Consider the following 25,369-nt stretch of genomic DNA (forward strand, 5'->3'; position numbering starts at 1 on the left):
AATTGTTATAACACCGTAAATTCTGTTACACTGACATGTCCGTGCATCAGCAGATATTCTGCCTGGAGGATATACCACCTTGTTTATTCAAATATCCTGACTTTTATTACACTTGGCCGTAGGTGTCCTCTTGCTGTCGCAAATACATATGCATATTTTATGAATGTCATTGTGTTAATTACTTGTAATTGTTCTTTTTCGGATAAGGATACTTCAGTGTGATTGAAAGGACATCTTCATTTAAATTTTCCAGTTGAGTTGGTTTTATGAGAATGGAAAATGAGAATATTTTCGAGGTATGGGTGATATAAATAATAACTACGGTAATTCTGGGAAACGTTGTTTTAGTGTTTCTCCCTATTTTAACCCTTGCCTTATGTGCATGTCGTTGTTGTATAAAATGTTTGATTAATAGCATAAAATGTAATACAGATTGTTGTTAAAGATAGCAGGAATGCATTAAATTTGTCGGGCGGATACTTTACTATGAGAAACAAATTTTCATTTTTCATAAACCCTACATATTCATGTAAAAGCATATATCCATCAAAAATTGATAACTACATAAACGACACATCCTGTACTTCATGTAATGAGTAATGGAACTACATGTTGATAATTGCGATCAGTAAATGTAAATAGTTTATAACTTTTGGTTGAGGCGCGCTTTGGCAGATCTGACAAATGATATACCAGAAGAAATTGTCCGATCTCTACCATCTCTACAATAGATCTTGTGTAGATGGAAATATTGAGATTTACTAAGTTTTAATGAAATCTAATGTTAATTTCGCACTTTATGAGCTTCGTCGATATTCAAAATTTTGAACCTTTGTGGGGAGGTAGCAGAAGAAGTGGACCGATATATCCCATCTATACAGCAGATCTTGTGTTAGTTGAAATAATGGTACAGGGTTGCCCATATTCGACGGACCCATGACTCTTTGGGCCCATTCCAATCGACGAGGCTTGTCCGCAGGCAACATTCTTTGCGTCAATTGAATTTTGTACGGGAACAAATGCAAATCAATGCGAATAATCCGTTGTAAAGTGGACCGAGCCATGCCCAACTGCTGAGAACGGCGTTTTTGGATGTTCTTGGGGACCTCTCAACACTGGCTCGTACGGCAGCGATATTCTCGGCCGATCGCCTTGGTCGACTTTTATATGGCCTCTTCGGATTAGAAAGAGGCTTACCAGTAGAAAATTTTTCGTATAAACGCTAAATGGTGTTCTTAGAAGGCGCACTTCTCACATTTTTTAATGTTTTGAAAGCACATTGAGTTTTCACAATTGACTTCTTCTGTTGAATGTAAATTTCAACTATTTCAGAGCTCGTGTATTGGTTCATGGTAAAAATCAGCTTGGACTAACGCTTCAAACGCGGTATGGCGTTGCCACATGGGTCCGTCGAATATGGACAACCCTGTAGGTGTGAAATATGAAGAGAAGCGGATGCTTATTTGAGATTTTTTAATAGTTTTGGTTATTCAAAACTTTGGACCCTTGTGGGGGAGGTATCTGACGGAATGGTCCGATCTCCACCATCTTTATAATAGATCTAGTGTTGATAGAAACATTGTGCCAATGTGCCAAGTCTGCATGGAATTGGATGTCAATTTTGCATTTTATGAGCTTCATGGATATTCAAAATTCTGACCCTTTGCGAGGCAGGAACCAGAAGGATTGGACCGATATATTCCATCTTCACACCAGAACTTGGGTTAATAAAAATATTGTGATGTGTGTAATTTGAAGGCAAACATTTTATGATAGTTATAATTATTCAAAATATTGACCCTTTGTGGGTTAGGTACTTGATTAAGTGGTTCGATATTGTCCATTTTGACACCTGACCTAGCACTGATGCTAATATTAGGATTTAAATGATCCTTTCTCTTTCTGTACCGAACTACCGGAAGAAGTGGACCGATATTGTCCATTTCCGGACATGATCTAAGTTTAATAATAATATTACGATGTACCATGTCGACACCAGCTAGACAGACAGACAGACGGACGAACATCGCTAGATCGAATCCAATTGTCCTGAAACGGATTTCAACCAGAGAGGCCTAGGGTCTAAAACTGTTGTTTCTGACACACGAACACGTCAGATAATATTGTTTTGAGAATACATCTGTTATTTGGAGATTTTTGTATATACAGGGTTGCCCATATTCGACGGACCCATATGGCAACGGCATAACTTTTGACAGAGATGTCACATCGCTTAATGACATACCGCGTTTGAAGTGTCAGTCCAAGAGGATTTTTACCATGAACCAAAACACGCCACGCGAAATAGTTGAAATTTACATTCAACAGAAGAAGTCGATTGTGAAAGCTCAACGTGCTTTTAAAACATTAAAAAATGTGAGAAGTGCGCCTTCTAAGAACACCATTAAGCGTTTATACGAAAAATTTTTGACTGGTAAGGCTCTTTTTAAACCGAAGAGGCCATATAAAAGTCGACCAAGGCGATCGGCTGCCGTACGAGCCAGTGTTGAGAGGTCCCCAAGAACATCCCAAAAACGCCGTTCTCAGCAGTTGGGCATGGCTCGGTCCACTTTACAACGGATTATTCGCATTGATTTGCATTTGTTCCCGTACAAAATTCAATTGACGCAAAGAATGTTGCCTGCGGACAAGCCTCGTCGATTGGAATGGGCCCAAAGAGTCATGGGTCCGTCGAATATGGGCAACCCTGTATGGGGAATTTATTGGAGTTTTCCCAAGGAACCAACCAACAAGTTAAAAAGGATCAGTCCGTATTATCATATCCTCAGCCCATGACATGAACTTTTGTGTGGAAGGAACCAGAAAGAGTGGACCGACATATCCCATATATTCGTTGGATTATGTTTGATAGAAATACTGAAATACACGAAGTTTGAAGATAATCGCTGATATATATATAGACTATTAAAAATGTTGACCCCCGTGGTCCGAAAATCCCATATTCACAACAATGGGTAATTGATACTCAATATTTTGATTCCTTGATAGGGAGGTACCAGAGAGAGTGGTCAATCTATTCCATCTTCATATCAAACTTAGATTTTCTAGAAATATTAAAATTAAGAGGTTGAAGAGGTTTTAACTCTTGTTTCACATTTTATAACAGTTATAATTATTAAAAGTTTTGAAGCTTTTGTGGGGGAGGTACTATATTGAGGGAGCCGATATTGTCACTTTTCATACCTAGCCTAGCACTGAAGAAAATATTATGATTTGCAAAGTTTGATTAAAATCGAATGATCGAATGTGGGAGGTACCAGAAGGAGTGAACCGATATTGACCATCTCGATCTGAGTTAGATAATAATATTACTATGTACCAAGTTTGGATCAAATCGGATACTCCCTTCGAGAGTTACCTTACTCACCACTCAGTCAGACAGATAGACAGACGCCCCTAGCACGACTACAAATGTCCCGAAAGGATTAGGATCTAAAACCGTTATTTCGATGAGGCACGTTTTGGCCTTAACAAATGATAATATACTTTCTGTAGCCACAATGCTGGGGGTATAAACATGCCTATCTAAGAAAATACTGGCATATAAAAGTTTTTCGGAAGAAGAGGAAAACTGTCGACATTTTTAGAAAAATCAAACGTGGAAGTTGTGTCCTTAGAACAATAGAATTGGGAATTAAAAACATTTAGGCCTATCAAACTTCGTCATATATTGTGCATAATGTTTCCCATTATTTGAATCTAACGTGGGAAAATATTTTGAAAATGACATTTCTTATATTTCTACTAAAAATCAATGATGTATGATCCAATTGCAATAGATCCCTTTCAAATGTTTATTATTAATTTCTTTGAGAACTGTTTTCACGTATAAAACCAACAGATATTTCAATATCTTAACTCGACGAAAGATTTATTACACATATTTTCCTCCAAACAATATGTTTATTAGGAACACTTCATTCGCATTAATCAAAAATTTCCCATTATTAACTATGACATATTTAAATTAAAAGAGAGCCCATTTCAGACTTCTTTTTTAATCAGCCGCTTCGATAACAAATTTGTGTGACAGCAATATCGAAATTAAAAAGCCAACAATAAATGACACCACTAATCTGAAACCCCATTGACACTCAATGAAGCTGTCAGGGAAGAACATAGCAAATGCCATTCGAAACATACAAACAAACAGACAACGATTGAACAACAGGAAGAGGTCAGAACATCTTTTATGACCGGAGACAAATAATATCAGCTGGCAAACCATAAAATGCTCGAATGAAATCGACGATTTCGACGAAAGATATTAAAATAAGAATTTCTTTGAGGTCAAAACTTGATATGGGTTAAGCATGGTCTGCCATGGAGTCACAGGAATACATTTGTTCCAAAAATTAATTTGTTACTAATTTCCCCCTCCCCCACCAGGCAGACACACGAAATGTGTTCCCCAAGAAGTGGCACGATCTCTTCAATGCATGAATGAAACGACTTGTTTGATGTTTTTGTTGCAACGGAGCCCAAACGAAATCATAAAATTTAACATTTCATCCCAAGCTGTAGTCGAAATGAAGGAAACGTTTTGTTATTGACTCTTCATGACTTGCTGTGCAACCTGACCCTTTGCTGGTGGTTGTTGTGCTTAGTTTTCATTTTTTTTCGTCTTTTAATGACCGAAATATAAGTTAAAAAAAAAAAAAAAAATATGCGCCACACAGAGTATCATATCATCTCCACAAACTAGAACTCAACTCGAGAATGAAAAAATAACAATGATATGGAATATTAGCGGTTTGGACCGTCTCTACAACATCACGGTTGTCCCTGCGGCTTCAAGCCGGTAATGCTTGGCATGATACTGAACCGTTTGTTTGTTATCGGTTTCCGATTACCATAATATTTGTTTTATGAATTTTCATTATTAAATTAAGAAAACACGATTCTTATTTTTATAAATGACCCATTGAGGTATTGTTTGAAGAGTTAAGTTTGGTTTCGAAACGAGGGTGTTTCAAGTTAGATAAGGAGATCGGGAAACGAATGACATGGCGCATACTTTCTCAATATGATCATTGAAATAAAATGGAAAAAAAGTTCGCACCAGTAACTAGTAACCCAAATGCACAATTTGTTCAGTTTGTCGATTTTTTAAATCAAAACTTCATGTACCATTCAAAATTTTCAGACTTTCTTTTTTATTTATATTATTCAAGCTTTCCTTTTTCGGAAAGAGTATCAGGAAAATGATTACCTTTTGCACCAGAAGGTCTTTAAAATCCTTCATTTTGAAGTTTACCGAGGAGGATATTCGTAAAATCATTGCACAACGAACCCACATCCAATTTTTCAAATCAATCAAATTTAGTAACATTTAGTACGCATATCCAAAACAATGTACGCCTCTTCATCCCAGTCACAAACAGTGGTCCAAAATTAGTTCCATTTAGTACTTTTCGAAAAATTATTAAATGCCACGGCTTCAGCTCAATCACTTCACCCAATAACAGATTTTCCTCAATTTAGCATTTTTTGAGCAATTATAGTACACATTTCCAAACTCACCTTCAAATCTCAACCTTAGATATCAAGAGTTAGTTAAGTATAAAATTTCAGAATTTTATCTCTATCCATTCAACCAAAACCAAGTACCATTTAATACTTTTCGTACAATTATAGTACACATTTCCAAAACCACCTCCATATCTCAATCTCAGATACCAACAGAGACTTCAATATCAAATTTCGGGATTCCAGGTTTTTATCTTCACCCAAAGTCCAATTTAGTACCACTTTTCGAACAATTACAGTACACATTTTTATGTCTCAACCTCAGATACCCACAAAGACATCCATATTAAATTTCCGAATTTAAAACCTAATCTTTTCAGCTATTCCTATTCGAAATATGGTACTCATTTCTGAAGCCATCTCCATATCTTAACAACAGACACCAACAGTGGCTTCTATCGCAAATTTCGGGATTTAATCTTTTCCTACACCTAATACCAATTGTACTTTTCGTACAATTACCGTATAAACTTCCCACAACGCCTCCATATCTCAATCACAGATACCAACAGAGACTTCAATATCAACTTTCGAGATTCCAGCTCTATCCCTTCGACACACCGCCAAATTTCAAACACAGATACCATCAGCATTCTATATATCAAATTTCAGAATTTTAGCTATATCCCTTCACCCAATACCAAGTATAGTACATACTATTCGCTACTTTTCGTACAATTATAGTACACATGAACAACGTCCCTAATACCAAATTTCAGATTTCAAGCACTATCTGTGCACCCAATACGAAATTTTTCCAAATATAGTACTATTTAGTACTATTGGAACAATTATAGTACAAATTTCCAAAAACACCTCCATATCCTAGGTTTTCAGCTCTATTCCTTCCCCCATTACCAAATTTAGTATCACTTAGTACTTTTCAAACAATTATAGTACACATTTCTAAAACAACCTCAATATATAAATGCACGACACCAATAGTGACCTCAATATCAAATTTTGTGATTCCAGTTCTATCCATTCACGCAATACCAATTTTAGTACAATTATAGAACATATTTCCAAACCACGGCCAAATCTCAATTCCAGACACGAAAGCAGACCTCAATATAAAATTTTATGATTCCAGCCCTATACTTTCACCCAAAACGAAATTTAGTACAATTTAGTCCTTTTTGTACAAATATAGGACGCATTTCCAAACCAACCCCAAATCTCAAACACAGATACTATCAGTTATCTTAATATCAAATTTTAGAATTTTATTACTATCCCTTTGACCAATACCAAATATAGTACCATTCAGTACATTTCGTACAATTATTGAACACATTTCCAAAACCGCCTCCATATGACTAAGCTACATATGAACAGCGACACTAATACCAAATTTCAAGCACTATCTGTTCACACAACACCAATTTGCACCAAATATAGTACTATTTAGTACTTTATGAACAATTATGGTACGCATTTGTAAGACCACCACCAGATACCAATAGAGGCCTCAATATCATACTTCAAAATTCCAACTTTTTCCTTTCACCCAATATCAAATGTTGTACCAATTAGTACTTTTCTTACTAATAGATGACGCATTTCCAAAACCACCTCCAAATTGTACCAAATAAAGAGTACTATATAGTACTCTTCGTGCACTTTTAATACACATTTCATACTTTTCAACTTACTTTTCAATCATGATTAGCTCTATCACATGATACTAAATGATACAATTTTAAAAGTTAAGTACCATTTTAGAACTTTTCGCAACCTTAAAGTTTGAATTTCCAAAAACCTTTTGTACCATATATCATGCACTCCAACAGTGGCTCTCATTCCAAATTTCAGAATTCTAGCTTATTTTGTTTGATCATTACAAAATATTCAATATTTAGTATATTTTAGTATATTTTTAATTTAAGCAGTACGTTTGGGCGTTGATTTTCAATCAAACCGTCAGTTCGTTTCGTTTCTTATAGTCTTTGGAAAATATTTAAAAATTCCATTTTCATTGCAGCCTTTCGAAAAGTTATTTAAAAAAAAAAAAAAAAAAATACACAGGGCTGTCACAGAAACCATGTCGGTTTTGCTTATTGTCGTTTTTGTAAACCAATGTTGGTTTCATTTGGTGTCATGAAACCAAGTTGGTTTTGTCAATTTCGAATGTAAATAAAACCAATGTTCGAAACAGCTGTTGTTGCTTACATGTGTTGTTTGATTATACCTCATTGAAATATCAGTAAAAGTAAAGTAAATAAAAAAAGGAATAAGTCGCTATAAATAAAGTAAGATGGCATCAGCAGTGGTAGTTTTTGTGTTGTTGGACGAAGAACGCTCAGAAAAGGTGACGAGAAAAGCTCTTAGAGATTTCAGCACCCACTGGAGTTGCCGGAGATTTTTTTTATTGTAAACTTACTCATAAAGCTGCTTTGCAGATTTATGGTTATGGTCCTTTAAAAATTATTTAAAAAATCTTTAAAAAATCCACGTTTATGGTCCTTTAAATAGCCTTTAAAAATTCTTTAAAAAATCCACATTTTTAGTCCTTTGAATATCCTTTAAAAATTCCTTAAAAAGTCCACATTTTTAGTCCTTTGAACATCCTTTAAAAATTGTTTAAAAAATCCAAATTTTTAGTCCTTTGAATATTCTTTAACAATTCTTTAAAAAATCCACGTCTATAGTCCTTTAAAAATTCTTTAAAAAATCCACGTTTATTGTCCTTTAAAAATTATTTAAAAAATCCAAGTTTCTAGTCCTTTAAAAATTGTTTAAAAAATCCACATTTTTTGTCCTTTGAATATCCTTTAAAAATTGTTTAAAAAATCCACATTTTTAGTCCTTTGAATGTCCTTTAAAAATTGTTTAAAATATCCAAAGCAAATGAAAAGTGACAGCTCTAAGCAACTTGGTTTATTTCCAATAACAAAACCAATAACATTGGCTTCTATGACAACTAAAACCGATAAAATTCTAATTCGAAAATAAAACCAAAAACATTGATTTTCATGACACCAAAGCATTTTTTCTTGTCGTTTTTAAAACCAATAGTGACAAAATTGGTTTCTATGACAGCCCTAACAAATTTAGTTTTGGCCCATTTTACCCCGCATTATCAGACCCCTCATCGTAAATGCCACACATTAACATTTTATGTTGATCCTATCAATGGAATATTGATTTTTGTTAACTTGAAGATTGAAATTGTTGTCCCTGTTACCTTTATGCTTTTGTAGCATGTTTTATTGCCAGCACAAACAAACGAACGAACAACCACAACAACATAAAGGAGAACGAAACGACTTTGGTAAACGTTCTGGTATAAATTGTTGTGGTTGTTGTTGTTGGCAACATGCCACACACGTAGAAACCATTCGCACCTTTAAGTCGCTTCGATCATTTTACTGTCTGCCTACATTTCACATTTGCGCATGCGCAAAAGGTTCTTGGTACTAAGAATCTGTGTTTCCATAAAGTTTCGTTCCTATTGTACTTTCAAATGGCGAACGTATTTGACTGGTCGGACGGTCAGTCAGTCGACCTGGCCATGGTGATGGTGGTCATTTGGCGCTCCACGTTGAGATTTCTGTTGTTGCTGTTATTAACGTTGTAACAAATGTGTCCATATCATGCATTATGTCAATGCTGTGCATGTTATAATGCCATTCCCAATCCAGTCCAGCTTTTGGTGGCAATGGCGATGTGTGTGTGTGTGCATTCAAAGCATTTGGAGTTACATAGAAGCAAAGTTCCTTTTTGCCCATCCATGGCGGCAAATGAGTTGAGCGCACATTTGAAGGGTACTTCTTACCTCATGTATGCACTTCTTATGTATCGATCATTACAATTTACCCAGATTATTAAAGTCTACCCATGTCGCGTTGGATATTGAATATCTAAGCCACACCGGTCGCCGGCTTCGTGTTCGTGTCTGACCAGCTCACTGGCTTATTGCCTATGCGTGAGGTGTACGAATACCAGTCGACATTGTCATAAATTGTCCATTGACCATGTTTTGCAAAAATCTAAGAATTCAGGAAGTATTTGACAGCCAAAGAAGGTATTATATTCTTAGCCGTTTAACTGGAACTTTTATTGGAAAAATCACAATAGCCCGACAATGGTTGGAATATAAACGATGATAAATAAAGGGCAAGATGTAAAGAATATTTGTGGGAGCATTCTTTGCGAACAGCTTATGTTATTTGTACGAAAAAATATAGATTACACATTAAGTTTCTTTGGCGGGTAGATAGGACGTCGGTCGAGTTTCTATGTTGTCTAAACACAGGAAATGGTACTGAATTTAGGATTTGGAAAATGCCCATGCAATTCTATTTAAAGTTTCTATTCTATTCCACGATTTGGAAGAAAATTTAAAATGAAATCCGAAAAACGCCGTTTAAGTGATGTCCTTTATACGGGGGCTATACGATGACGTGGACCTTCATAAGTAATTTTTTGTCATATACTGTAGTACCCATTACAAAATTCGAATACGAAATTTGAAACAATTCGGGCAAATAAAAAAAAAAAATCATGAAAATCATGAAAATTCCGAATATCGGGAGGACAACAAGACCAAGATTTGTACCTACCCTGCCCACTGCCAAAATTCACATGTGAGCAAAATTTTAATGAATTCGTTTGAAATATAGCAATCGGACCTTTATTTTACGTTTTATAGGAGCTACTATTATTTAAAATGTTGACCCTTTTTCGGGGAGGTACTTGATTGTCCATTTTCGCACAGATTCAAATATTGGGATTTGCAAAGTTTGCACAACATTGGAGGAGCCTTTCTTGTTCTTTTAGGTAAATTCCTTTCTGTGAAAATGTTGACCTTTTGTGGGGGAGGTACCAGAAACAGTGGATCAATATTGAACATAAAAATAATCACTTATTCCTCTAAAATTTACAAGGTAAAATAATTTACTTTTATCAAACCAAGTTGTGAGTAACGCTTTGTTGATAGCTTCTGATTAGTTTCGAACAATTGGACATTTTTAAAGTTATTTTCATAATAAGTGTTATACCCGTGAAGGTTTAAGTAGCATGTTTCTTTTTATACCCTCCACCAAAAAAAAGTATGGAGTGTATATTAAGTTCGTCATTCCGTTTGTAACTCATCGAAATAATCACTTTAGACCCAACAAAGTATATATATTCTTGATCAGCGTAAAATTCTAAGACGATTTATCCCTTCCCGTCCGTCTGTCCGTCTGTCCGTCTGTTGTAATCACGCTGCAGTCTAAACGAATTAAGATAGGAAGCTAAAATTTTGCACAGATCTCTCTTTTGTCTGCAAGCAGGTTAAGTTCGAAGATGGGCTATATCGGTCCACGATATCGTATATCACCCATATAACGGTAACCCCCGATATTCGGTATTTTGATGATTTCAGCCACATTTTTCAAAGGAATTTTTTGAAAAACCACGCAAGGAGTACCTTGTGGGTACTGTATACCTCGGAAGAGAATAATCTATATAGGTCCACGATATCGTATAGGCCCATATAACCTACCCCCCGATATTCGGTATTTTTATGATTTTAGCCACATTTTTCAACGGAATTTTCTGATAATCCACACAAGGAGTTCCTTGTGAGTACTTTATCCCTTGAAAGAGAATTATCCATATAGGTTCACGATTTCGTATAGCCCCCATATATCGGTACCTTCCGATATTAGGTATTTTAAATATTTTAACAGAATTTTTAATGGATTTTATTTTTTGAAAATTTTCTAATTCGTTCCAAATGGTGGAGGGTATTCAAAGTTCGACCCGGCCGAACTTACTGCTTTTTTACTTGTTTTCACACTGTTCGTCTTAAACTAAAATTCGTAATAGTTTCACGTATCAACTTGTAATATAAGGAGTTGCTACTGAGCCTGGTCTCTTTTGCTAATATCTTTCGAAATATGCGCATTTTTTTGAGGCAGGATCAAATTAGTCCCAGGAAAAAGAACGGCAATGTCAATATTATTCTTTCGAGTTATTGAAAATTTCCTATGCCTTTTCGTCATATTTCCCTTTTTTACTAAATTTTTTTTTCTCAACTTCGCACCACTTTAATTGAACCGCACACACTCTATTTAAACCAATTTGGCAATTTATTGATGCAATAAATCAACTAACAAACCAATGGGGAAACCATGCTTCCAGCTATACACAAAGCGATTGTCGTTCGAACGTTTATTTCACTCGAAAAAGGGGTTGTTCTAACCTCACTTCAACTGGCAATCCTTGCTCGCTACGCAATAAACACCATAGGAGGTTATTACGGTATCCTTTTTCTGTTTTTTGTTTTGCTCAACTTTGTTGTGATTGGAATGGAAGTCAATAATAAAATTAAAAACAAAAAAAAAAGTGGAAGTTAAACATATTAAAAATATAGCTAAAACAAACTATAATTGAAAACACGCTTAGGGGATTAAAAACGATAAAAAAAAAACACCAAAACAACCAACCGAACGACCGACCTACCAACCAATAACAACAATAATCAGCTTCAATTGCTTTGAGGATTCAGTAAAAAAAAAAACGTTAGAACCACAAATCAACGCCAAAGGCTAACACTCCGGTAAAAAAGGGATCAATAAAATGTGAATAAGGGGAAAGTAAAACATTGAGGGGTAAATAAATAGCAAACAATCACAGAACCGTTGGCATATTAGTAACAAAAATTGATCTAGTTCCTTTGAGTTTTTTTATTTTATATTAACATGTTCTATAAATTTAAGCATGCCTATATGTTGACTTTATCACACATCAAATGAAAATTTATGAGCTTTCCAATGTAATCCTGTTTGTAAAGAGGGAATTAAACAATGTTTGAATTGTATTGACATTTATCTGGTGAAGTAAATCTGAAGTTTTTTATACAATTTTTTGCGGTAGTTGAAATAAACGCATAATGGTTTTAAGCGCGGATAACAATTAGAAACATCTGCTTAGCAGATTTGCAAAAGTTGGTGGTTTCCTTTGTTTCATGGCATATATTGACAGTGGAAATATGCCCTATTATGTCTTCTATTTTATTATACCCTCCACTATAGTATGGATGGTATATAACAGTTTGTCATTCCGTTTGTAAAACCTCGAAACATACATTTTAGACCCCATAAAGTATATATATTCCGGATCAGCAAAAAATTCTATGTCGATTTAGCTGTCCGTCCGTCTATCCGTCTGCGGAAATCACTCTAGCTTTCGAACGAATTGAAGTGGGTTGATAAAATTTTACTCAAATGTATATTATGTCTGCAGGACTTTTGGTATTGAAAATGGGTCATGTAGGTCCACGTTTTGGTATAGCACCCATATAACGGTACCTCCCGATATTCGGTATTTTTATGATTTTAACGAAAATATTCATCAGAATTCTTTCATATTTGGTATTTGATGTTCGTAATGGGTGCTACAGCCTATGATAGGAGGTTATCTGTGCAGATCCAAGTCTTCGTATAGCCCCCATATAACGGTACCGCCTGATATTCGGTATTTGGATGATTTTAGTGACATTATTCACTGGAATTGTTTCGAATTTAGTATTTGAAGTTCGCAATGAATACTACAACCAATGACAGGAAATTGTCTGTGCAGATCCACGTCTTCGTATAGCCCCCATATAAGGGTACATCCCGATATTCGGTATTTTGACGACTTTAGCTACATTTATTCTCATTTCTACATTATTCACCGAGTTTTTCTAAGTTCCGCATTTGAAAATTGTAATGGCTTATGACAAAAGTTACCTATGCAGGTCCATGTCGTCGTATTAACCCTAATATAACAACTACATTCGGTGTTTCTAAGATTTTAACAGAATTTTTAAAGGATTTTATTGTTTTTGACAATTGACAAATTCGTTCAAAGTTTGGCCCGGCCGAACTTACAGCTTTTTTACTAGTTTTTTTTTTTTTTTCAAGTCGGTATATCACCATTGAATATACCCTGTATTCATTCATTCATGTATGTTGTTTGAATTATCTAACTTTTTTAACTGGCAATTGTTGTTGAAGCACTGAAGCTCAAAATAAAGCACTTATCGCCTCTAAGGCAATTGCAAACTTCTACTACATTATGCCAAATTTGAATTATATATAAGGTACTTCGCTCTGCACATATAATCCATATGTATAAACCAATAAAGAAAGTTTAAAAGACGGGCGACTTTATTATATCTTACACCCCTTTGCATATTTAGTAGAGCTTCATATAACAAATAAAATATATAACAAATAGGATGAACAATGTATGTGGGAGCTATAGCAATATCTGAACCGATGTTCACCAAATTTGACATATTTGTTTCTGGTCGGTTTGGAATTGCGTCCTATATTTGTACTAAAGGCACTAAATAGTACTAGGTTGGCATTTGGTGAAAAGATGGGGCTGGATTCTTCAAATTTAATATTGAGGTATCTGTCAGTATTTGGAATTGAGATATGGAGTTGGCCTTGGAAATGTGTACTATAATTCTACAAAAAGTACTATATAGTACTAAATTTTGTATTGGGTGAAGTGATAGGACTGGTGGTGTTGGTGTCTGTGGTTGAGAGAAAAAGCTGGTTTTTATATTCATGGTCAAAAAAATGGGAATGGGCGAAATTGCAGCTGAAACCAGTAAAGAAAGTTCTAAAGTCGGGCGGGGCCGATTTTATGATACCCTACACGACTTTGCTAATTTAGTTGAGCTCCACTTAATAATTAAAAGTTTTTATGGGAGAATTCAATCATACACGCTATGATTATAATTATAATTTAAAGTTCAAAGGACAAAATATGCCGAAGCATTTGTATCTTTTAAATTCGGACTTGTATTGCCCATTTGGTGCGAAATTAATTTGAAATCGGATAAAAATATATATGGGAACTATACCCAAATCTGAACCGATCTCGATAAAATTTGGCAAAGATATTTCTGAGCTGTATTTGATATATTTCCCTGAATATCGTTGTTACGGAGTGCATATTACGGCTGTGGGTAACAAATACAATAAATCGGATGAACAATATATATGGGAGCTATAACTATATCTGAACCGATCTTCACCAAATTTGGCATACTACCTTCTAGACTAAATTCGGTCGTATATGCCAAATTCCCATTTGGACAAATATTAGTAAATCGGACGAAGTTATATATGGTAAATCGGACGAAGTTATATATGGGAGCTATATCCAAATCTGAACCGATCTCGATAAAATTTAGCAAAGGTATTTCTGAGCTGCATTTGATATATTTGCCCAAATATTGTTGTTACAGAGTGCATATTACGGCTGCGGAGGACAAAAATAACAAATCGGATGAACAATATATATGGGAGCTATAGCTATATCTGAACCGATTTCGATAAAATTTGGCATACTTATTTTCAGGCCTAATTTGGTTGTATGTGCAAAATTTCATAGTATTGGGGCTGATATTACACGTTTGGTGCACAATAAAAGGCAAATCGGACGAAGATATATATGGGAGCAATATCTAAATTTTTACCGATTATCTCCAATTTCAATAGAGTTCGTCCTTGGGCCAAACAAATGTTGTTTGCAAAATTTCATCTCAATCGGATAATAAATGCGACCTGCATTTTGTTCACAAGAATACATGGACAGACGGACGGACAGACGGACGGACAGACGGACGGACAGACGGACTGACATGCATAAATCAACTCAGAAAGTGATACTATGCAGATCATCAAAAGGAACTATGGGTCTATCTCGTTTCCTTTTGCCTGTTACAAACAAATGCACAAAGCCATAATACCCTGACCACATTGTGGTGTAGGGTATAAAAATTAAAATTTGATGTTAAGGAAATGCGTTCTATTGTTGTTCGAAAAGTTGTAAATTGAACTAAATTTGGTATTAAGTGAAGGGAGTGAATGGGATTGAATTATGGAACGGTTTTGTAAATGAGTACTAGAATAAAATAGACAAACAAACTTTAATTGGTCTTCTTCAGAAAGAAGACCCTTCTACTGTATTCTTTAGATAGAAGACATTTTAGCTGTTCTTTGAAGTAGTCGATTCTGGGACATTCTTCTTTAAACCGAAAATCTATACATCATCTTTAAATATATGCTTCTACATTATGTCTTCTGTAAAGCTTTTTTAAATACTGGACTTTAGGTCTATAAGACCCTTCAGACATCTTCTTCAGATAGACAGTGTTCGTTAGGCAGCAAAAACTCTAGATAGTCATTTTTAGATAGCAGATCTTTCAACGGCTCTTCTGTAACTATTAGAAATTTTTCTATTTTCTCTATGTAAAAGACTCTGCAAAGTTCATCTGTAGATAGAGGATCTTAAACTGGTCGTCGTGAGAAGTAAGACCCACCCATTTGTCTTCTGCAAACAGAAGACACTCCAACAGCTTTCTGTGGACAGAAGGCCTTCAAAACGGTCTTGTTCCAACAATCATTTATTTATTACATAATTCATACGATAAGCTTAAGAAAATATTAATTTCTTAATAATTTTATTTCTCATTGAATTAATGTAAATTGCTTAACCTCCTCCCCCGTCCCTCATATTTAACCATATGTTCCCAGAGTGATTCAAACATATCATCTTCACCCTTAACCCCCATTATCATGATCATAGGCAATTAGCTAATCCCTTTAAGTTTAACCTTTCGCAATTATAGCGCATTATTCCACCACCACCACTCCCAGTTGTCGATGAAACGCCTCATAACCAGTGGCTATGCCGCTGTTATGCGAAACCCTTAATTATACGCCCAGCCCAGTAAGTATAACGATCGATTTTTTTCAGATCTTTCTTTTTTTTTTTTGGGTTTTTATTCAAACGTATTTTTACAATCATCATAAATTCATCTATCCACCAAATTGTGATAATTGTTTGGACAAAAGATCAATAAATATGTCAATTGTATGATTTAAGGGGCGCATAAAAATTTACATGCATGCCCATATGCATATGTATGTACATAACTCTCACAGTGGGTAATTTTGATATGGGTCTCCTGCAATGAGACGTTACACAATAAGAGTTAATGACAAAAAAAATGCTAATGGAAGTGGTTGAAAGTTTGGTTTTTATACCCTCCACCATACTATGGAGGGTATATTAAATTTGTCATTCCGTTTGTAACTCCTCGAAATACTCATGTCAGACCCAACAAAGTATATATATTCTTGATCAGCGTCAAATTCTAAGACGATTTAGCCATGTCCGTCTGTCTGTCTGTCTGTCCGTCTGTCTGTTGTAATCACACTATCTTTCGAACAAATTGAGATAGAAGGCAAATTTTTGCAGACGTGTATATTTTGCCAGTAGGCAGGTTAAGTTCGTAAATGGGCCATGTAGGTCCAAGTTATCATAAAGCCCCCATATAACGGTACCTCCAGATATTCGGTATTTTGATGATTTTAGCGACATTATTTTAAAAGAATTTTTAACGGATTTTATTATTATTTATTTATTTATTTTTTTTGGAAATTGCCAAATTTGTACCAAATGGTGGAGGGTATTAAAAGTTCGACCCGGCCGAACTTACAGCTTTTTTATATGTTATGTTTAGTTCTTGTGGGCTATTTCACAAGGCAAACTTTATGGACAATTTTGTTTTATATGATAAAAATTACTTGACGTCTGTGTACCAAGAAAAGAATATTATTAGATGTTTTTTACGGTTAAAATATGTGTTTTTCCTAATGTAGAACAAAAAAAAAAAAAAAAGGCTACGCCTTTTTAGACGCAATACGATTCAGAAGATTTCAAGTTAATCTAGCGTTGTCCGTCTGTCTAACCGCCTCTCTGGCTAGCTGCTGTGCACGATATTCCTCAAAGGAAGTATCCGATTTCACTAAAATTTAGTTTTTACATTTTTTTAAATTTTATTGAATGAAAGAAATAAATGTCGGAAATAGCATCAAATTTTGGAATAAGTTTAGCTTTGTTCGAATTATGGCCTTTAAACGGCCAATGAAACCGTCATACGCTGCCCGAATGTTGCTCTGCGGTATTTTGGCCCATTTCCGGCGAAGCGCTTAGTTGAGTTGATCGACACTTTGGTATTTTTTAGTGCCAACCTTGCTTTTCAAAATACTCCAGACATAATAGTCCAACGGATTGGTGGCCATTGTGCGCTGGAAATGAAGCGTGGAACCTCATGTTGTAACCATTCTTGAGTCCTGTTGGAATGTCCAAGGTCTGCGGCCAAAATGTTTTAATACACACACCATAATATTTTCGAGATAAAATTCGGCATTTATTATGATGCCACGGTCGACTAATACGAGTGGAGAGCGATCATCGGCTTTTATGGCGGTCCAGTCAATCACCATGGCAGGCGCTTGAGTTCTGGTGGCCAACCAAAGATGCACATTTTCTGCTGACCTTTTTGGCAAATAAACAAGATCATTTTGTTTGTTTAGAAACTGCTGGACAACGAATGTTTTCTCATCGGAGAAACTCAAATTCGGCAGTTCACCACTTTCGGACAAGCGAAGCAACTCTTTAGCTCTTTTGAGTCAATTTTCTTTCTGTTGCGGTGCAAGTTCTTACCTTTTTGGAATCTCAATGGTTTTACCCGAGCTCATTTTTCAATATTTGCCGAATGGAATATTGCGATTTGTTCACCTCTCGATCCATTTTTCGGCCACTGCAACGCGGGTTTCGATTATGTCGCTTCTTTACTTTTCGAACCATTTCTGCTGATATTGCTGCTTTCTTCCGTCCACTTCCTTGACGTCGAGCTACGCTACCAGTATCACGGCAATGAGCTATGGTACGAGACACAAAAGATTTATTCATATTTATATGCTGGAGTGCTCTAACGATAGCCACTTGTGGTTTTCCAGGCAAATATAAAGAAATCATACTATCACGCTTGAATTCCATCACGAACAACTTTTTTTTCTGGAAAATTCTTACCAAAATGCTTTTGTACGCTTGTAAACAATATAATATGTTGTCACTGGAATAATTTTAACAACTGTCGGACAAGTGGCTTACAAATGACAGCAGTCTGAGGTTGGTTGCAGTTTTTTCATCTCACCCTGTATATAGAGCAGATTTTTAACTCAATTTCTACTAAAGTGGGCTTTTCCCTAATAAAGTACAAACAGTATTTTTCATATTTAAAACTTACCAAAGAATGAACAATGAATTCATAACATATGCATTGTCAAACAATCCAAAACTTACCTAAAAATAAACAGAGATAAAATAGAGATAGTATTAACAAATAGTTTCCTAACAATTATCGCCATAATTTCTAATACATTTTAATTTATCAACGAGAAATTTTTTTCGGGGAAAGAAGTGGTGTAGAAAATATTTCCTTATAACCCAAAGCGAAAATACATTTCATAATAATTTATAATTTTGGACAAAAGGAGTAACAAAAAAAAAAAAAACGAAAAGAAAAACTAAATGAATGGTTTGCGATCACAATTCACCCCCTGGTCAGTGTGGTGATAATTTGGTTAACCAAAAATATACCACCATCACCGCCAATATTGGAACACCACCACCACCATTGCGATGGTAATACAAATGAACGCCTTCAATACCCTTTGGACAATTCATATGTAAAATGCAATGCAACTCAAGCAAACGAACGAACAAACCGTCCGTCCGTCGGCCTGACAGACTTGTTGCATGGAGATTGCGGTTTCGTCGTTTTGAAGGCACTACTTTTGATTATGAAAGAAATCGCAACGCAGCACAGGTATTTACAACCATGTAATTTGTTTAACTAAGAATCAAAAAACAAGTTGCCAAAAGTATAAAGTACACAACCGAACTCGCACACACACACACACAATTACCCTCAGATGCGAACGGCAACAATGTCGGGGGTAATCGTCTTAGGGAAATTGTTTACCGTAAATCGAAAATTTTTAATTTGTATATTTATTTTTGGTTTTCGATATTTTATAAATATTAAAAATATTTAAAGACTTTTGATTTACCGTTCATGCCATGGTGAGCAAGAGTTGGCTTTCTCTGTGCCAAAGCATTAATTCATTGAAGAAATCTGCCGTATATTTACACCTGACCTGACGTAAAGATATCCTGTGGTTTTGGGAATTTCACATGCCTTTCGGATTTTTACTTTTCATACATATCGAAAAATTTAAAAATTTTAATTTTTCTTAACCAGAAATAGCAAATATTGATAATTAGAGAATACATATAATTAAATAAGGTCTTTTCCTCCCATAACAGGCTGAGTGTGACAGGCTGAGTGTGAAACCGAAGGTCTTGAGAAAGTACCAACACAAGAGCCTTCTCTCATAGAAGACCAAAGGGTCTTCGTATAGAAGACCAAATGGTCTTCCCATAGAAGACGAAAGGGTCTTCTCATAGAAGACGTGAAGGTCTTCTCATAAAAGAAAGGAAGGTCTTCTCATAGAAGACCAAAGGACCTTCTCATAGAAGAAAGGAAGGTCTTCTCATAGAAGACGGGAAGGTCACCTTAAAGAAGACGGGAAGGTCTTTTCATGGAAGACGGAAAGGTATTTTATGGAAGACGGGAATGTCTTCTCATAGAAAACGGAAAGGTCTTCTCATAGAAGAGCGGAAGGTTTTCTCATAGAAGACGCGAAGATCTTCTCATAGAAGGTCTCCTCAAATAAGACAAATAGATCATACTTTAGATGACGATCTTCTCATAGAAGAGTAGAAGTTCTTGACATAGAAAAGTTCTTCCCATAGAAAACGGGATGGTCTTCTGTCATATATGACAAAAGGGTCTTCTCTCATAGAATACCAAAGGGTCTTCTCTCATAGAAGACCAAAGGATCTTTTGTCATAGATGACCAAAGGATCTTTTGTCATAGAAGACCAAAGAGTCTTCTCATAGAAAGATATTCTCATAGTATGGCCATAGGGTCTTCTCATAGTAGACCAAAAGCTCTGCTCATGAAGACCAAAGGGTCTTCTAACAGAAAACCAAAACATCTCCTCATACAAGACAAAAGGGTCTTGTAACAGAAAACCAAAAGTCTCCTCATAGAAGACCAAGGGGTCTTCTCATAGATGAGGAGAAGGTCTTCTCATAGATGAGAGAAAGATCTCTCATAGATTAGAGAAGGTCTTCTCGTAGATGAGAGAAATATCTCTCATAGATTAGAGAAGGTCTTCTCGTAGATGAGGAGAATATCTTCTTACAGAAGACGATATGATCTTCTCACAGAGTTCGGGTTGATCTTCTCATAGAAGACGTGAAGGTCTTCTTATAGAAAACCAAGGGGTTTTCAAATAGAATACAAAAGAGTCTTCTCATAGAAGACCAACGGATATCCTCATAGAAGACCAAATGGTCTTCCCATAGAAGACCAAAGTGTCTTCTCGGGGGTTCAAGGGGTCTTCTCATAGAAGATCAAGGGGTCTTCTCACAGAAGACCGAGGTGTCTTCTCATGGAAGGCCAAATGGTTTTCACATAGAAGACAAAAGAGTCTTCTCATGGAAAACAAAAGGGTCTTCCAATAAATGACCAAAGAGTCCTTCTATGCAAGACCAAAGAAGACCAAAAGATCTCCTCATAGAAGACCAAAGGTCTCTTTCAAAGAAAACCAAAGGGTCTTCTTATAAGACCTTCTCATGGAAGACCAAAGGGCCATCTCATGAAAAACCAAAGGACATTCTCATAGAAGACGAAAGATTTTCTTGTGGAAACCGAAAGATCTAAAAGTTCTTCTCGTCAAAAGGAGTTCCCACTTTATTTCGAAAAATATTTGAAAACTATCTATGAATTCAAAATACTACTTTTACGGTGCACACCATTTCAAATTATTTATTTCGATATATCTCAGTGCTCAATATTTCATATTTTCCATAAATTAATTTCCTGCAGAATTTCCCCCATAATATTTATTTATTTACAATTGGAATGCCAAAAATTCCCTACACCCACTCGTAACTAAAAATAAACATTGTTATTTTGTAATTTGAAAATATTCATCTTTATTCGGCAGATGTAGTCATGTTTGTATTTGTATTCCAAATTCGCAAGCTTATTTTTTGGAAATATGTAAACATTTCACAGAAAACGGAATATATTTCAAACAAATTTAAGAAGAGTGTTGCCAAGATAAAAAAAAAACAAAATAACATGAACTTGTTCCATGAATACCGGCCACCATGTCTGCTAAAAATGTTTATTATAGCCTTTCTCTAAAATATGCAATAACTGTAAATTATCATATGTCCATCTGTCTGGACAAAACTTGAAATATGCCTACACCTTGCACTGAGAATGTCAACTTTTTTTTTTGTGTACCACAACATGAAGCACATACATTTCTATATATTGATCACATATTGTGAACATTTTCAGTCTTCGATGAGTCGCGTTCAGGCTATGAACTTGTAAAATAATGAACCAATTCATAAATCGCCTTAAAACTTTTTTGTATTTTTTTTTTGTTTTTAAGAAGCTCTTCCTCTTCTTAGGGCATCTCAAGCCGCTGGTCCTCTGATGTTATTGGATCTTGCGGCATTTATGGGACGTTTTTTCAATAACAGGTTAATAACAGACATTTATGAAATTCTTGTAAAACCTAAAATGAAATTCCACAAGTAGTCGCCATACTGCAGTACATACTTTTGGCAAATTTACTCCTCGTCCACAGGTGACTTCTCCATTCCTTAGCAACCCACTTCGGCGAATTTCCTTTTTTATTGTTTAATTATTAATGGCTGGTGAGTTTTTTTGTTTTTTTTTTCCGAAGGGCTACAAATCAGACATTTGTTGGACATAAATCGTTTTTAATTTGAAAATTAAAATTTTGCCAATAGGCTTATTTATTTTAAGAATGAAATGTAAATTGACATATTGACTTATGCATATTAAGGCATGTATGCCATGTCACAAGATTTTAATACCGCTTCTCTGAAATTCAAAGAAACTTCAGGTTTCAATTGTTTTTTTTTTTTCGGAGATGGCAAGTGATTTTCTTTGTATTGCCGGTATTGAAAATATTATTATAAAATAAGTAAATTGAGATCGTGCGGTTGTCGACTTAATGAGTAGTTTCAATGTAGAAATTGATTTCAATTGAGATAAAAAAAAATTTGTTAATCCCATTTTTTGCGTTGTTTCAGTAACATTTAACAAACACATACAAAAGGGAAAGCTTCAGTCGCTACTCCAACAGCTATATACCCCATGTCTATGTTTTGTCAGATATTACTTGATTTTATGTAAACTCCGAATAATTGTCACCTGACACAAAATCCGAACATACATACATGCATATATGCCAATGCACTGTCATGTGAAGAAATTCACAAATTGCTGGAAATACTTAAGCCTATATCCGCTTTCAAATAGTAACACTTGTGCTCAATAAAATTCCATTGTCAATACAAATCAGCCATGTCATGCCATAGAACATAAAATGAAATAAATCTGCAAACAAATGTAACCCCCCCCCAAAAAAAACCAGTATCATTTTAGCAGTAAAATACTACAGGCTCGTGTAACACCTATAACGCCCTCAGAACTACCAATATTACCTGGCAATACCATTGACATACCACCTCCACCGCCACCGCCACCTACGAAACTCGCTTCAGTCTCTCCCATTCGATTTGTTGATCCGTTCCATTCCCTCATGTCTCATTTGCAAAAAAAAATTGAGCAAACCTGAAATTCAAGACAAACTATTGTCGTTTGTCTGACAGACAAATCCAAATGACAAAAAATTATGTCACACACATACCAGAAATTACAAACAAAAAAGGCTAAAAAATAGCAACATTTTCTGATTATTTCTAGGAGTTCCACATATAGTGTTGCCATGTCACATGAAAAAAAAAAAACGATTATGCAAAAGGTCGTAAAACTAATTTATTCAAGATGGGGACATTTGTATACCCTCCACCTTGAAATGGAGGGTATATTGACTTTGCTATTCCGTTTGCAACATCCCTAAATATTCGTCGTAAACCACATAAAGTTGAAAAAACTGCAACCAAATTCAGACTGCTGTTATTTCTAAGCCACTCGTCCGACAACTGTTAAAATTATTCCAGTGACAGCATATTATATTGTTTATACACGTACAAAAGCATTTTGGTGAGAATTTTCCAGAAAAAAAATTATTTGTAATGGAATTCAAGCGTGATAGTGTGATTTCTTTATATTTGCTGGAAAGCCGCAAGTGGTTATCGTTAGAGCACAAATGTCAATAAATCTTTTGTTTCTCGTGCCATCGCTCGTTACCGTAATACTGGTAGAAGTGGACGGAAGATAACAGCAACATCAGCAGAAATGGTTCGAAAAGTAAAGAAGCGACTTGATCGAAACCCGTGTCGCAGTGGCCGACGAGCTGAAATTACATATCGCAATATTCCATTCGACAAATATGGAAAAATTAGTTCGGGTAAAGCGATTAAAATTCCAAAAAGTGCAAGAACTTGCACCGCAACAGAAAGAAAATAAACTCAAAAGAACTAAAGAGTTGCTTCGCTTGGCCGAAAGTGGTGAACTGTCGAATTTGGTTTTCTCCGAAGAGAAAACATTCCTTGTCCAGCAGTTTGTAAACAAACAAAGTGATTGTGTTTACTTGCCAAAGAGGTCAGCTGAAAATGTGCACCTTCGGTTGGCCACCAGAACTCAAGCTCCGGCCATGGTGATGGAGTGGGCCGCAATAAGAGCCGATGGTCGCTCTCCGCACGTATTCATCGATCGTGGCATCAGAATAAAATCCGAATATTATCTCGAAAATATTCAGGAGGGTGTATTAAAGCCTTGGGCACACAAACATTTTGGCCGCAGTTGGATATTCAAACAGGACTCAGCACCATCGCACTCAGCACGTGCCACCCAAGAATGGTTACAAAATGAGGTACTTCGCTTCATTTCCAGCGCACAATGGCCACCAAAATCTCCGGATACCAATCCGTTGGACTATTGTGTCTGGAGTATTTTGGAAAGCAAGGTTGGCACTAAAAAAACCAAAGTGTCGAGCACTTCAAGCAAGCGCTTCGCCGGGAATGGCCCAAAATACCACAGAGCAACATTCGGGCAGCGTGTGAAAGTTTCATTGGCCGTTTGAAGGCCATAATTCGTGCCAATGCGAACAAATCTAAACTAATTCTAAATTCTGATGCTATTTGTTACATTTTTTGCTTTCGTTCAATAATATTTCAAAAAAAAAAAATAAATAAATAAAAATTATGGCATTTGACTTTGTTCCACTTTTTTTTATCTCACCCTGTATATATACTCTGCAGGGTCTACAATTTACATACTATGGCGGAGGCTACTGTTGGAACGAATCTTAAATTTTAAGCTGGACTTTTCGCTAACGAAGTAGCGAGCATTTCCTAGTTTAGTATTATGTATATGAGTTCCAAAGGAGTTGGGCAATATTTTCCATTATTTATAATTTGAACTATGTATCGAATTTTAACCAGAACGAGTGGGCCAACTTATTTCATACACAAGACATACTAAGTCTTGTTTCGCATGTTTTTCAAAATTTTAAACCCTTGTGGAGGAGGTACCATAGGCATGTTATTAGAGGCATAATTTTATAATTGACCCTTTGAGGGTGGGACGATATCAATTATCGTCCTACAATATCTTGTGTTAGTAGAAATATTGGGTGTGTAATGTAAGAAAGAGAATGTGGGGAGATACAAGAAGGAATCTTTCGATGTTGTCTCTTTCCACTGACCTTCTCTTTTTATGATATAAATGATTTAATGTACCAAAAGGAGTCGATCGACATTTACCATCCGTGATGCACGATTCGTAATTTGTTTGTCATGTATAGGAGAAATATCAGATAGAGTGAAACACTAGTTTAAGTGATAAAAATTGTTGATCCCAATATTGTATATTATCTTGCCTGAACT

The 25,369-nt window shown here is 35.5% G+C and overlaps 1 protein-coding gene across 2 annotated transcripts in view; it reads right to left on the reverse strand.

The window, feature by feature from the left end:
* Positions 1 to 25,369, reverse strand: part of LOC101893041 (uncharacterized) — a 523,443-nt gene that overhangs the window by 339,165 nt on the left and 158,909 nt on the right. The gene's annotated exons all lie outside the window — the stretch shown is intronic.

The sequence above is a fragment of the Musca domestica genome, unplaced genomic scaffold (genome assembly GCF_030504385.1).
Source record: "Musca domestica strain aabys unplaced genomic scaffold, Musca_domestica.polishedcontigs.V.1.1 44, whole genome shotgun sequence".
Classification (NCBI taxonomy): domain Eukaryota; kingdom Metazoa; phylum Arthropoda; class Insecta; order Diptera; family Muscidae; genus Musca; species Musca domestica.